Source organism: Hyaena hyaena, unplaced genomic scaffold (genome assembly GCF_003009895.1).
Source record: "Hyaena hyaena isolate Hyena2069 unplaced genomic scaffold, ASM300989v1 scaffold_1701, whole genome shotgun sequence".
Classification (NCBI taxonomy): Eukaryota; Metazoa; Chordata; class Mammalia; order Carnivora; family Hyaenidae; genus Hyaena; species Hyaena hyaena.
Window position 1 is genome coordinate 157135 of NW_024082320.1, and position 12117 is coordinate 169251.

Below are 12117 nucleotides of genomic sequence, written 5' to 3' on the forward strand. Positions count from 1 at the left end.
TTAATAAAGATGCAAAATATGAGGCCTGGATCAGCATGACTAAACTGCCTGCTTCAAACTTAACCTAAAATAGAGTCAAAAAGATATGTAGACAGAGAGCAAAAAAAAAATGAAAGGAACATAAGGAGTGAAGATAGAAAGGGAAGTCAGAAAGGGAAGAATGAGAAGATAGAAGGAAAGGTAGAAGAAATGTAAGCAGAGGAAGAGAAAAAACACTAAAGGAAGAGAATTAAAACAATTGATGTGACAAAATGTGATATAAACCAATAGTCTTGAAAGCCCTATATTTTAGATGGGGATGATATTCAAAATACTTAACAACCAGGAAGGTGCAACAACTGACCACTCAGAATGGGCATGCTGTATGTCCTCTATATGTCTCTAACAATTGACCAGCAGTTTTGATCTTAGGCCACATTTCAACTCAGATGTCCTACTGCTTAAAAAGTCACAGGAAGAATAATGCTCACCTTCTTGGAGAATTATTTTTACTCAGTTAAAAACATTGGTGGGGATATTACTTTTAAAGTAAGAAAAACATGGCATATTATTGATTTGAATGCCAAATTCACAAATATTTCTAGAATAAAACTTGGGACTTCAGAAAGATATTGAGCTTCTTTGGCCACTTAAGGCTACTTCATTAGTCCTTCTGGAGAATGTGTTGACTCTTCTTAACCTGAAGGGCATTTGAAGACTATTTCTTAGGTGTCTGGGGAAGGAATTTATTAACCCCACAGTGCTTGGATCTAACAAAAAAGAATAGAACCTTCTTCCCATTTGTGCCTGTGTGATTGGGTGTATCCTGTAAGTAAACTGTGGGCAGGGGAGAGCTTGGAGTGCCAGGGCAAAGTGCCTGCACGAGGAAAGGAAGACTTGTGGGATCTGTGGTAGGTCGGATTCCCCAGTATGCTGACCCAAGTAGAGATGAGCATGCAGGATGTTTATCAAGAAGTGTCTTTGGCATCCAGATGGCCGACAGACACATGAAACGATGCTCAGCATCCCTCCTCATCAGGGAAATACAAATCAAAACCACACTGAGATACCACCTCACGCCAGTCAGAGTGGCTAAAATGAGCAAATCAGGGAACTCTAGATGCTGGCGAGGATGTGGAGAAACGGGCACCCTCCGACACTGTTGGTGGGAATGTAAACTGGTACAGCCCCTCTGGAAAACAGTGTGGAGGTTCCTCAGGAAACTAACAGTAGAACTCCCCTATGACCCAGCAATAGCACTGCTAGGAATTTACCCAAGGGATACAGAAATGCTGAGGCATAGGAGCACGTGTACCCCAATGTTCATAGCAGCACTCTCCACAATAGCTAAAACATGGAAAGAGCCTAAGTGTCCATCAACAGATGAATGGATCAAGAAGATGTGGTTTATCTATACCATGGAATACTACATGGCAATGAGAAAGAAGGAAATCTGGCCACGTGTAGCAACATGGATGGACCTTGAGGGTGTTATGCTGAGCGAAATAAGTCAGGCAGAGAAGGACAAATACCATATGTTTGCACATATAGGAGGATTAGGAGGAACTTGACGGAGGAACAAGGGGGAGAAGAAGGGCAGAAATGGTGGGGGAAAGGGAGAGAGGCAAACCATGAGAGACTCTTGAATGCTGACAAAAACTGAGGACTGATGGATGTGGGGGGGAGGGGGGGATGGGCATGGAGGAGGACACTTGTGGGGATGAGCACTGAGTGTTATGTGGAAACTAATTTGACAATAAACTATTTGTAAAAGAAAAAAGAAAAGAAAAAAAAGAAAGAAATAAAACATTAAAAGAAAAAAAAAAAGAAGTGTCTTTGGGATCAACAGTGGTGGAAAGGAAGGGAAAGAATCAGGATTGGATAGAGGGAGAAGTTGTTCTGCGATAGAGTCTCAACAAAGGCCTCAAGCAATGCTATTAAGGTGATGTGAAGCTGGGGTGGCCCTTTAGGGCTGTCTGAGTTTGGGCAAGGGGACCAGGATTTTATACCACTTCAGCAATTATTCACTGGATATGGGCTACCCCAGGGAGAGGGTGTGACTTTGGGCAAGATGGGTCTGTTCAGCTGAGGCAATTCCTGTTGATAGGTAACAGTTGAGGGCTACGTTATGTCCAACACTCCCAGCAGTTGGAGGAATAGGTCTTTCAGTTCTGAAAGAGGGAGATCTGCGTGGTGCATCAGAACATTCACTATGGGACAATTCTACATCTGCTGGAGCATTACCCAGCTGGGATCTACTCCCCAAAGGTTAAGCAAGGTGGGCCTTGGGTTGCTTCTGGAGCTCTCAGATATCTGATGCTTCACTGTGAAGGAGTCAAGGTCAGAAGTTTAAATCTCATGTTCCTTTTTCTAGGATTTCAAACTTGCATTCATCTTGGAAATATGTATTGAATATCTAAATTTTTTTTAATGTTTTTTATTTATTTCTGAGAGACAGAGAGAGACAGTATGAGCAGGGGAGGGTCAGAGAGAGAGGGAGATACAGCATCCGAAGCAGGCTCCAGGCTCTGAGCTAGCTGTCAGCACAGAGCCCGATGTGGGGCTCAAACCCACGAGCCACGAGATCATGACCTGAGCCGAAGTTGGACGCCCAACCGACTGAGCCACCCAGGCGCCCCTTGAATATCTAAAATGTCCCAAGCATTTCTCTAGACACTGGGGATTATAGCAGTAAGCAAGGCAGACATGGTTCTCACCTTCTAGGAACCTACAGACCATAAAAGGATTAAGTTTTCTTATTAAATAGCTAATCCTAGTAATTTGGTAAATATTAGCTACTCTTACCCTTGAGGGCTAAACAGACTAAAACAAGAGAATTATAAATGGGACACTCACTAAATAGTTTTTTGAGGATTTGAGAGTCTACAGTTTAATATGTCATTAATTCAGCACAAAGACTGAATGGGTAATTGGTAGGGAGTGTCAATTGACTTGTTCTTCCTTCATACATTTATTAGTTATATGACTTTGGATAAGCTACTTGACCACTTTGAGACTCACTTCCCTCAACCATGTGTGGTGCAAGTAGGTAGTTTTGCAATGTTAGTCCCTATTTTGTTAAAACTCCTATTTGATACTTGAAAGAAAATCATAACTATACATTTGTACCTTTAATCTCTTTGTAAACCACATCCCCCCCTCAACCCCCTGTCAGTGTCTTCAAGTTGCCCAGATCATACTCACATTATGGTGTGACTTCTCATTCCAGATTTAGGTGGCTTTCGTTAGGAGCCCAAGATTTGTCCCCAGTTAGTATCTGTATTAGCAATCACCTAGAACAAGAGGGTGAAATCGAGTATTAGCCTAGTTGGGGTGGGAATGCCCAAGCAACCCAGTTCAGAGTTAAACTGAAGCATAGTAGCCTCTGGCATAAACTTTAAAATTGAATAATTAAAATTCAATCATTTTCCTGTCAGATGTATTAATAAAGGCAGTACATAACTGAAAGAAACCATAATCAAGCCGTGTGTATACACATGGCTATTGGATCATCATTTAAGGCTTAATTACCCAGTCAATTCTTGTTTTTTCTACATACGTTGATTGTTCTGAGTTACTGGGCTGGCCATGGTAGTAAAAAAAAATAGTCAAATCACAATCCAGCAATTGCTATTTTTCCCTATGTAGGGGACTGGCTATTTTGGAGACAAAGCCTCAGAGGCATTTAATATAAGTGAAAAGGAGATGAAAAATGATAGCACCTGCCATTTATTGAGCTCTTCCCATGTGCCAGTTTCTTGACATGCACCCTCTTTTCATGCTCAGATCAATCCTGAGGCAGGCCTTATTTGTATCTATTTTTTTTTTACATCACACTTTATAAATTTTATTTTATTATTTATTTATTTATTTTACAAATAGTTTATTGTCAAGTTCGTTTCCATATAATACCCAGTGCTCATCCCCACAAGTGACCTCCTCCATGCCTGTATCTATTTTTTATAGACGAGGAAAGTGAGGCACAGAGAAGGAGATAACTTTCCTGAGGTCACAACAATTGCAAAGTGGTAGACTCAGCATTGAAACCCTGGTCCACCAAGCTTCCTCTCACTTGAAGGCAGTTCTGCATCACTTGTTAGATCCCTTAACACTACAGAATTTGTTATTAGCTTGTAATGCACTCACTTGTAGTTGCTGGTGTGTCCTACCTCTGAGTATATTTGTCCCTTGAAAGATGAACACATGTCATGCATTAAAACAACCACTACTGCCATCATGTCCATCGCTAATGTTTATTGGGTGCCATGGGTCAGTCCTGATGTACATAAATTATTTAATACTCACCACAACCTTCGAAAAGAAGCACAAGTATGTCCATGTTACAGATGCAACAACTGAGGCAATAGAGAACCTGAAGAGTAGTTGCTTTAAGTTCGGGGGTTGGCAAACCTGCCTGTGGCCTTTTTTGTACCACGTGGGAGCTAAGAATGGTTTTTGCATGTTTGAAGGGTTAGATGAAACAAAACAAAGAAAAGTAGGTAACGACAAACAATTGTGTTCCCCACAAAGCCAAAAATATTTACTTTCATGTAGAGAAAAAGTTTTCCAATCCCTGGTATAGAGTCTATACCATGGAGGTAGTGAGTAATAAAATCAAGGTATATTCATTTTGAATTCCATCCAATCATGGTTCCTATTTGGTTTCACTTTAGAGTTTAAAAATAATAGCAACAACAGTGCTATCACTAGCTTTTATTTCTTTAGTGTTTACTTCATGTCAGACACATAAGGATGGACTTCACATAATGTATGGTTTCATCTACTACTCAGAACACCCCATGAAGGGGCTTCCTGGTGACTCTCCCACTCTACTTCCCTCCCTTCCTTCCTCCCTTCCTCCCTTCCTTCCTTCCTTCCTTCCTTCCTTCCTTCCTTCCTTCCTTCCTTCCTTCCTTTCTCCCTCCCTCCCTCCCTCCCTCGCCAGAAAGCTCTCCCAGTTTGTTCAGATATCTAGCCCCCAACCCCATGTAATATAGTAGAAGATGGTCAACCCCATTGTCTGCTCAGGAGTAGATCCTGACGGTCTACGGATCCCAGGGTAGTCCCAGCTCCCAAATCAGTGTGATCATCAGAAGTGGACATGTGACTTCATCCTGGCCAATTAAACTTGAGAGACCTCTTATTTTGTGAGAGTTTCCCTCATTAAAAGGAGACACCATTAAAATGATCCCTCTATGGGGCACCTGGGTGGTTCAGTAAGTTGAGCATCCGACTTTGGCTCTGGTCATGATCTTGTGGTTGATGGATTTGAGCTCTGCATCGGGCTCTGTGCTAACAGCTCGGAGCCTGGAGCCTGCTTCGGATTCTGTGTCTCCCTCTCTCTCTGCCACTCTCCCTCTCTTGCCCTGTCTCTCTCTCTACCTCAAAAATAAACATTAAAAAAATTTTTTTAAATTGTCCCTCTTCTTCATCCGATATTAACTTGTCTGGATGTGATGCGTTGATATGCTACAGACATACTGCTCTGATCCTGGGGGATGCCAAGCCAATACAGGAAAGAGGACAGGCAGAATTGCAAAGAAGTCGATCCAGTGCTTGACATACCTTGCTTAGAGACTGCCCTACCTCAGGGTTTCTTGTGATGAGAAATAAATGCATTTCCTTATGATTGAGCAGGCTTCAGAGTCATGGTTTTCTAACACAACTGATCTTTGCAGGTAATGTTGTCCCTATTTAATTTTTTAAATTTTGTAATGTTTATTAATTATTTTTGAGAGAGCGAGAGAGAGCGAGCACACAAGTGGGGGAGGGACACAGAGGGAGGGAGACACAGAGTCCAAAGCAGGCTCCAGGCTCCAAGCTGTTGGCACAGAGCCTGACACGGGGCTCGAACTCATGACCCCAAGATCATGACCTTAGCCAAAGTCGGACACTCAACTGACAGAGCCTCCCAGGCACCCCTATTGTCCCTATTTTCAAAAATTGAGCACAGCTTCTCCTGGCAGAGCTGGGATTGGAACCCAGGCCTTTTCTACTATAAAGCCTGTGACTTGTTTTCCACTATAGTATTCTGACTTGATAAGAAGAAGATAAAGTTTGACCTACAAAATGACATGTTTCACTGTGTTAAGTAACGGGAAAATTTAGGATGTCTGTGCCTACCCAGTTGTCTTTTAGGTATTATAACGCTTTTCTCTGGCATGCAAGTATGATACTACAAACCGCTCCTGGCATATCACACACACTGACATCAGTGAAGAAGCTACCAGACGGTACACATTCCATGGATACATAGGAATAATTTGAAAAGATATAAAGGGTAATTTGTCCTCATTCTGTGACAGAACTCTCATGAATGTGCAGTGGCTCATGTGGCTGCACTGGCTTAATACAGTTAGGCCCATCCTTCTGCAACTTGGGGCCACTTGCCTCCTGTTATGAAGTTGAATGCCATTTTATTCAATCACACCATTAAAATGGTGTCGTCCTATACAGGAAGATACTGACATACCAAAGATTCTCAGATCTTGTGTCTTTGGCAGTATCACCTGCTGACACAATGCTGAATGATAATTGTGACTTCCTGCCCTATAAAAACTCAAAGCATCTGTAATACTTAAGATTTATGATTGCAACCAACGAAATGCAAAATCGTACACATAAATCTATCCTTAGGGATATATAACTGGTGTTTAAGTATATCATTTCCAGTTACTTGAGTTGAAAATCCTCACTAAAAATTCTCACTTCAATTAATACAATTTACAAGTTCTTTTCATACACACATATGCATGCACACGCATGTACTTTGTGTATCTATACGTATAAATACATTTGTATGTATAAATGTGAGCATATACTTTCCTTGTTTCCTCATAAACAGTTTATATTTGGAAACCTGAAGGTCAACTATATGACATCAAAGACAGAATTCCAATATTTATTCATTATTCCAATCTAGATATTTAGAAAGTACAGATTTGCTGGGTTTTAAAAAGTATTTTTGACACGGAGTTGAGTTTTCCAGACTGTTCTAGTTTGTGAATTTCCATTTGTAGGAGTTTATAATGTCTTTAAAATTTAATTTGTACCAAATTATGGTTTTTAAAATTTTAACATGGGAAAAATTACCCTATAATTTCTTTCAAGACTATAAATTTATATGAATGATTTTCCACTACGAACTACTACTAGATTTTACTTGATTTCAGTTGCAGCATTTGAAATTTTCCTTGATTTGAAAAGTTTCATTCCTGGGTGGTGATGACACCAACTGTTAGCCAAAGATGTGATGCCGGGTCCCCAGAAGCACGAAAACCGGCTCTCGGCACACCATGCTGCAGATGACTGGACAGGAGTGGGAGAAATCTGTGAATGTTTACCGCGATTTAATAATCTCTTGAAACCTATCCCTTCTTCTTGCCTCAACCAGAAGCCAGTATGTTCAGAAAGTGAGAAAGTGTGGAAGCACACACAGTGTTCTATAAAAGACAATATTTAAAATGAGCCTGGGATCTTCCCTGGCTGTTTTCGCCCCCTTCCAGCTTAATACTAAGCCAATGGTGTTTGACACGGTTCCTGAAATAGACACAGATTGCTTACTGGAAAGATATCTATCGGAAGAACATAAACAAAATTTGAAAGGTGAGAGTTTTGTTTCAGATGTCCTTCCTTCCCATATTACACTTACAGCATCAAGACACATGAGCCCCTAGGACCTCCAGAGATAGAACCAAAGGTGCAGATGCATTAGAATTTTTTATTTCTAAGAACTGGTCAGGAGAATTTTCCTTTCGTTCATAGGACTTTCTGAGGGCTGTCGAGGCCAGATGAGAAATTAAGTAACAGGTTAACATGACAGTCTAATGATTTTCATTTCTCGTTTCCTATTATTGCGCACAGGTATATGGAAGCATAGTGAACTACCTTCACTCAGCGGAGGGTATGTTAGAGTTTCACCTGGGTGCCCCTGCTATGAGCCCGCACAGCACCTTGCACTTCCCCTCTTTGAAAGCCCACCCAGCCACACACTACCGATGGTCCCATTCTCTTGCTCAGTGCTGTGCTACCAGCATGGCTGGCACAAGGGAGGCGTCTGGTGGATTGACACCAGAAGAATAGGTCTGCAGTCGTCCTACAGCATGTCATGAAGTTTTTCAAAATCCAGTTAGCAGGTAGGATGGTTTTTTTTTCCTTAATGTTTTATTTATTTCTAAGAGAGAGAGAGAGAGCGTGAACAGGGGAGGGTCAGAGAGAGAGGGAGTCACAGAGTGAAACAGGCTCCAGGCTCCGAGCTGGCAGTCAGCACAGAGCCCGACGCGGGGCTCGAACCCACGAACCGCGAGATCCTGACCTAAGTGAAAGTCGGACGCTTAACCGACTAAGCCACCCAGGCGCCCCAGGACGGAGGTTTTTGAAACTGAATAAATAAAAATGTCTCATTATGCCAAGGGTCAGATCTTATAAATCGCTTCAAGAAGCCAAGTCCCTCAGAATTTGGGTTCCATATGCTTCTCTTTGCTTTCGTAGCATTTATTCATTCATTACTTCAGGTCACTTGCAGCCTGGCAGGAAAGACAGACACTGAAGAAGTAACTGAAATATAGCATGATGCATGTAATGACAGGAGAATTGGGGGCCCCTGGCCCCTGTAAAAGTATGAAGCAGGGGAATTTTATCTAGACTTAAAAGGTCAGGAAGTCTCCTTGAAGAACTTAAATAACAAATACAATGCTTTGCTTAACCATGTTCAGTATCATGTTTTACACACATGGGTTTCTTGAAAATATTTATAAAGGAAAGTATTTAATACATGGCAGTATAATTGTTGGCCTAAGCATTAGATAATATTTACTGATTTATTTTCTTAAAGTTTATTTTCTTTTGGGGGGAGCACAAGCAGAGGAGGGGGAGAAAGAGAGAGAGAGAGAGAGAGAGAGAGATGGAGAATCCCAAGCAGGTTCTGCACTGTCAGTGGAGAGCCCAACATGGGGCTTGAACACATGAACTGTAAAATCATGACCCGAGCCAAAAACAAGAGTCAGACACTTAACCGACTGAACCACCCAGGTGCCCCTAGATATTATTTAAAAATTCACAGGGGTGCCTGGGTGGCTCAGTGGTGGCCGAAGTTGGACACTCAACCAACCTACCCAGGTGGCCCATAAACTACCCAACACTTCTTATGCATTTTCTTTCCTTTAGGAATTCTCACAATTTTAATTATATCTTTATTAATATAATTAATATTTTTTTCCTTTCAGTAGATTGTAGGATCCAATCATGTAGAAATTATGGCTTACTGTTATGTTTACTGGTTTACTGTTATGTTCTCAACACTTAGCACAGTGTCTGGCAAATAGTAAGTGCTTGATAAATCCTTGACGAATGGATAGATTCATGAGTATATCCCTGGGACCCTAATTTTATGAACAAGTAAGAGAGTGATCTGGGCCAAGTTTCTGGGACTGGTACTACTCACTGCCAATCTCTTTCATGTCCTTGCTACATAAGAGATCCTGTTGTATTTTACAACTATTAACGGGGGTATCGGGTTCCTTTCTGGGATGATGAAGATGTTCTGAAACTAGACAGTGGTAAGCTGTGCTTCCGCAGCCATACACAACTTTGTGAATATGAAAACCACTGAGTTGTGCACTTTAAAGCTGTGAATTTTATGGTAAGTGAACTATATAGCTTGGTGAATTTTGAATCCATGGAGGGGACTGACCATTGTGAATCCCATCCCCTTTAGTGATGTGGGAGTGGTCTGACTTTACAATTCCATAGTTATCTAGAAGACAGGTCTATGTTTCCAACATTTACACTAAAAATTAAAAATGAGGTCAACTTTACTAAAAACCAGGGAATTTGCTATTAGTGGTATGACACTGTGGCTCCAGCGTTTACAGCATCCAGTCTACGCCTCGCCAAATCCCTACCGTTGTGTGAATTGCTCAGAATGTCAATGTGGCCATTTTTAAGTGAATTTTTGTGAATACACATTCTCACTATGTTGTTTGCTTTAGGTCAATTTCCATAACCCTTAAAAGGTTGTTATCAATCATTTGTCCAGTTTTGTAGTTGTTTTGGAGATAGGATTTTTCAACTTGTTCACTCCTCCATAGTAAAAACTGTCTTCTCCCATATGAGTATATTTCTTACATAATTGATAAGTATATGGTAGGTCTTTGCATTAAGGCATCATTATTTATTTAAGTATCTACTGTTGGCAATTTAGGTTCCATTTTTTTTTTTTGCCTTTGAAATGCCATCAATATTTTTGCATGTGAATCTCTCTTTCCTTACGACATTTCTATAATTGGAGTTATTGAGTCAAAAATATAAGTTTTTAAAGGTTAGAAATACAGCTTGCCAAAATCTTTCAAGGCCGTAACAATTCATGCCTTTCCCAGCACTGTAGGAGAGTGTTTGTCACACTGTCCCCTCATCCATATTGGGAATTAATATTAAAAATATATGCACGGGATAATTGAAAAGATCCAGCAGTTTTTGAGTTGCTTTTTCAGACATCTTTATTCAGCTCAACTCTCTGTAATTCTTTATTTATGATTAATGGATTCCTTCTCTTTTCCTTGGCTACCTTCACTCGTTACCTTTTCTCGCAGCAGAACAGCATATCATTTCACGTCATCACATACAACATCAACCCCCTTTATCTTTCTAATGGAGCCACTTTTAGAAACAGCATTCTCATTATCAGTTCTTCATGACTGTAAATTGATTCATCCAATTCCTAAGTTTTAAATTTTAATTAGGTCACGGGAATTTCTTTTGACTTTCAAGGAGTACAAACTCAAAGTTCCTTTGCAAAGTAGTAATCCAACTTTAGGAAGAGAAACAATGGACAACAATTTGCATTTTAAACATTTTGCTGCTATTAGAGTACTTTTTTAATAGAGACTAAAACACATTTGACTTTCTCCGCTTGTAGATGTACACTGTGTAAACTCATTGATTACATTTTTAAGGTTCTAATTCTGAACATTTTCTTCTGAGGCCCTTTTCCCAATAGAGATTTATCACTGTTCATTCTTGTTTAGCTAGGATGGATTGCATCCAGAAAGATAACCAGTCTAGCTTATACTACAGCACCTTATTTATTTTTCTAACAATGCCCATGATAGTGTTCACTCAGAAATATCTGGTACTATTTATTAAAAATCGTTAAGAAATTGGTCTTTATTTTGGAATTCATCTTTCTCCCTGATGTTATGTCCCAGTAAAATCCATTCACCTCGCAATAGTCAGAATGAGCTTTTAAAAATTCAGATTACATGATTCCCCCCTCTTAAAATGATTTAGTATGTGGTAGATTAAGGGCCATGAATTTCTCACATCTCAGTATAACCCTATTCAACAGCTTTGTGGCTCCTTTTTTTAAGAGGTAAAAATCTACTGATCCACACCCTTGAATCTGGAATAGCTTTCTGCCTTGTTTCATGCCCAAGAATGTGGTAGGAATGATTTCCTTCCTTCCTTCCTTCCTTTCTTAAAAAATGTTTATTTATCTTTGAAAGAGAGATAGAGCATGAGGAGGGGATGGGCAGTGAGAGAGAGGGAGACACAGAATCCCAGCAGGCTCCAGGCTCCGAGCTGTCAGCACAGAGCCCAACGTGGGGCTCGGGCTCATAAACTGCGAGGTCATGTCCTGAGCTGAAGTTGGATGCCTAACTGACTGAGCCACACAAGCACTCCAGGAATTATGTAAAACAAATTCAGGAGCCTTGAGACATACAGCTTCTATTTTCAAACTCTTAGAATGCTATTGAGTTCGTCATGTAAGGAAGCTGGTCTGGCTTATGGAAGGATGGCAGACCGTGTGGTGCAATAGAACCTTCATAGCCAACAGCCCTCAGAAACTACTAGGTGTGTAAGTGAGGCCATCTTGGAACTTGCAGCCCATCAGATCCTACAGATAAATGCTTCAACATGAACTAGCTGTGGAAAAACCAGCAAAGGATCTGACCACTTAACTTAGAGAATCATGAGAAATAATACATTATTATAGTTGTAAGACAGTAGGTTTTGGGGTGGTTTGTTTGGTAGCAATAGCTAACTGATATAAGTGCCTTCTCATTCCATTTTGCATTTTACTCAAATTTGTTAACTTTGCCTTTAAAACCCTTCATTATCTAGCATTTCTGCCTCCAGAAG

The 12117-nt window shown here is 40.5% G+C and overlaps 1 protein-coding gene across 1 annotated transcript in view; it reads right to left on the reverse strand.

The window, feature by feature from the left end:
• SLITRK4 (SLIT and NTRK like family member 4) overlaps positions 1-12117 on the reverse strand; it is a 185756-nt gene that overhangs the window by 122561 nt on the left and 51078 nt on the right. Inside the window, exon 2 of the mRNA XM_039224607.1 lies at positions 3184-3272. The gene's annotated coding sequence lies outside the window, so the exon portion shown is untranslated. The remainder of the gene's footprint in view (positions 1-3183; positions 3273-12117) is intronic.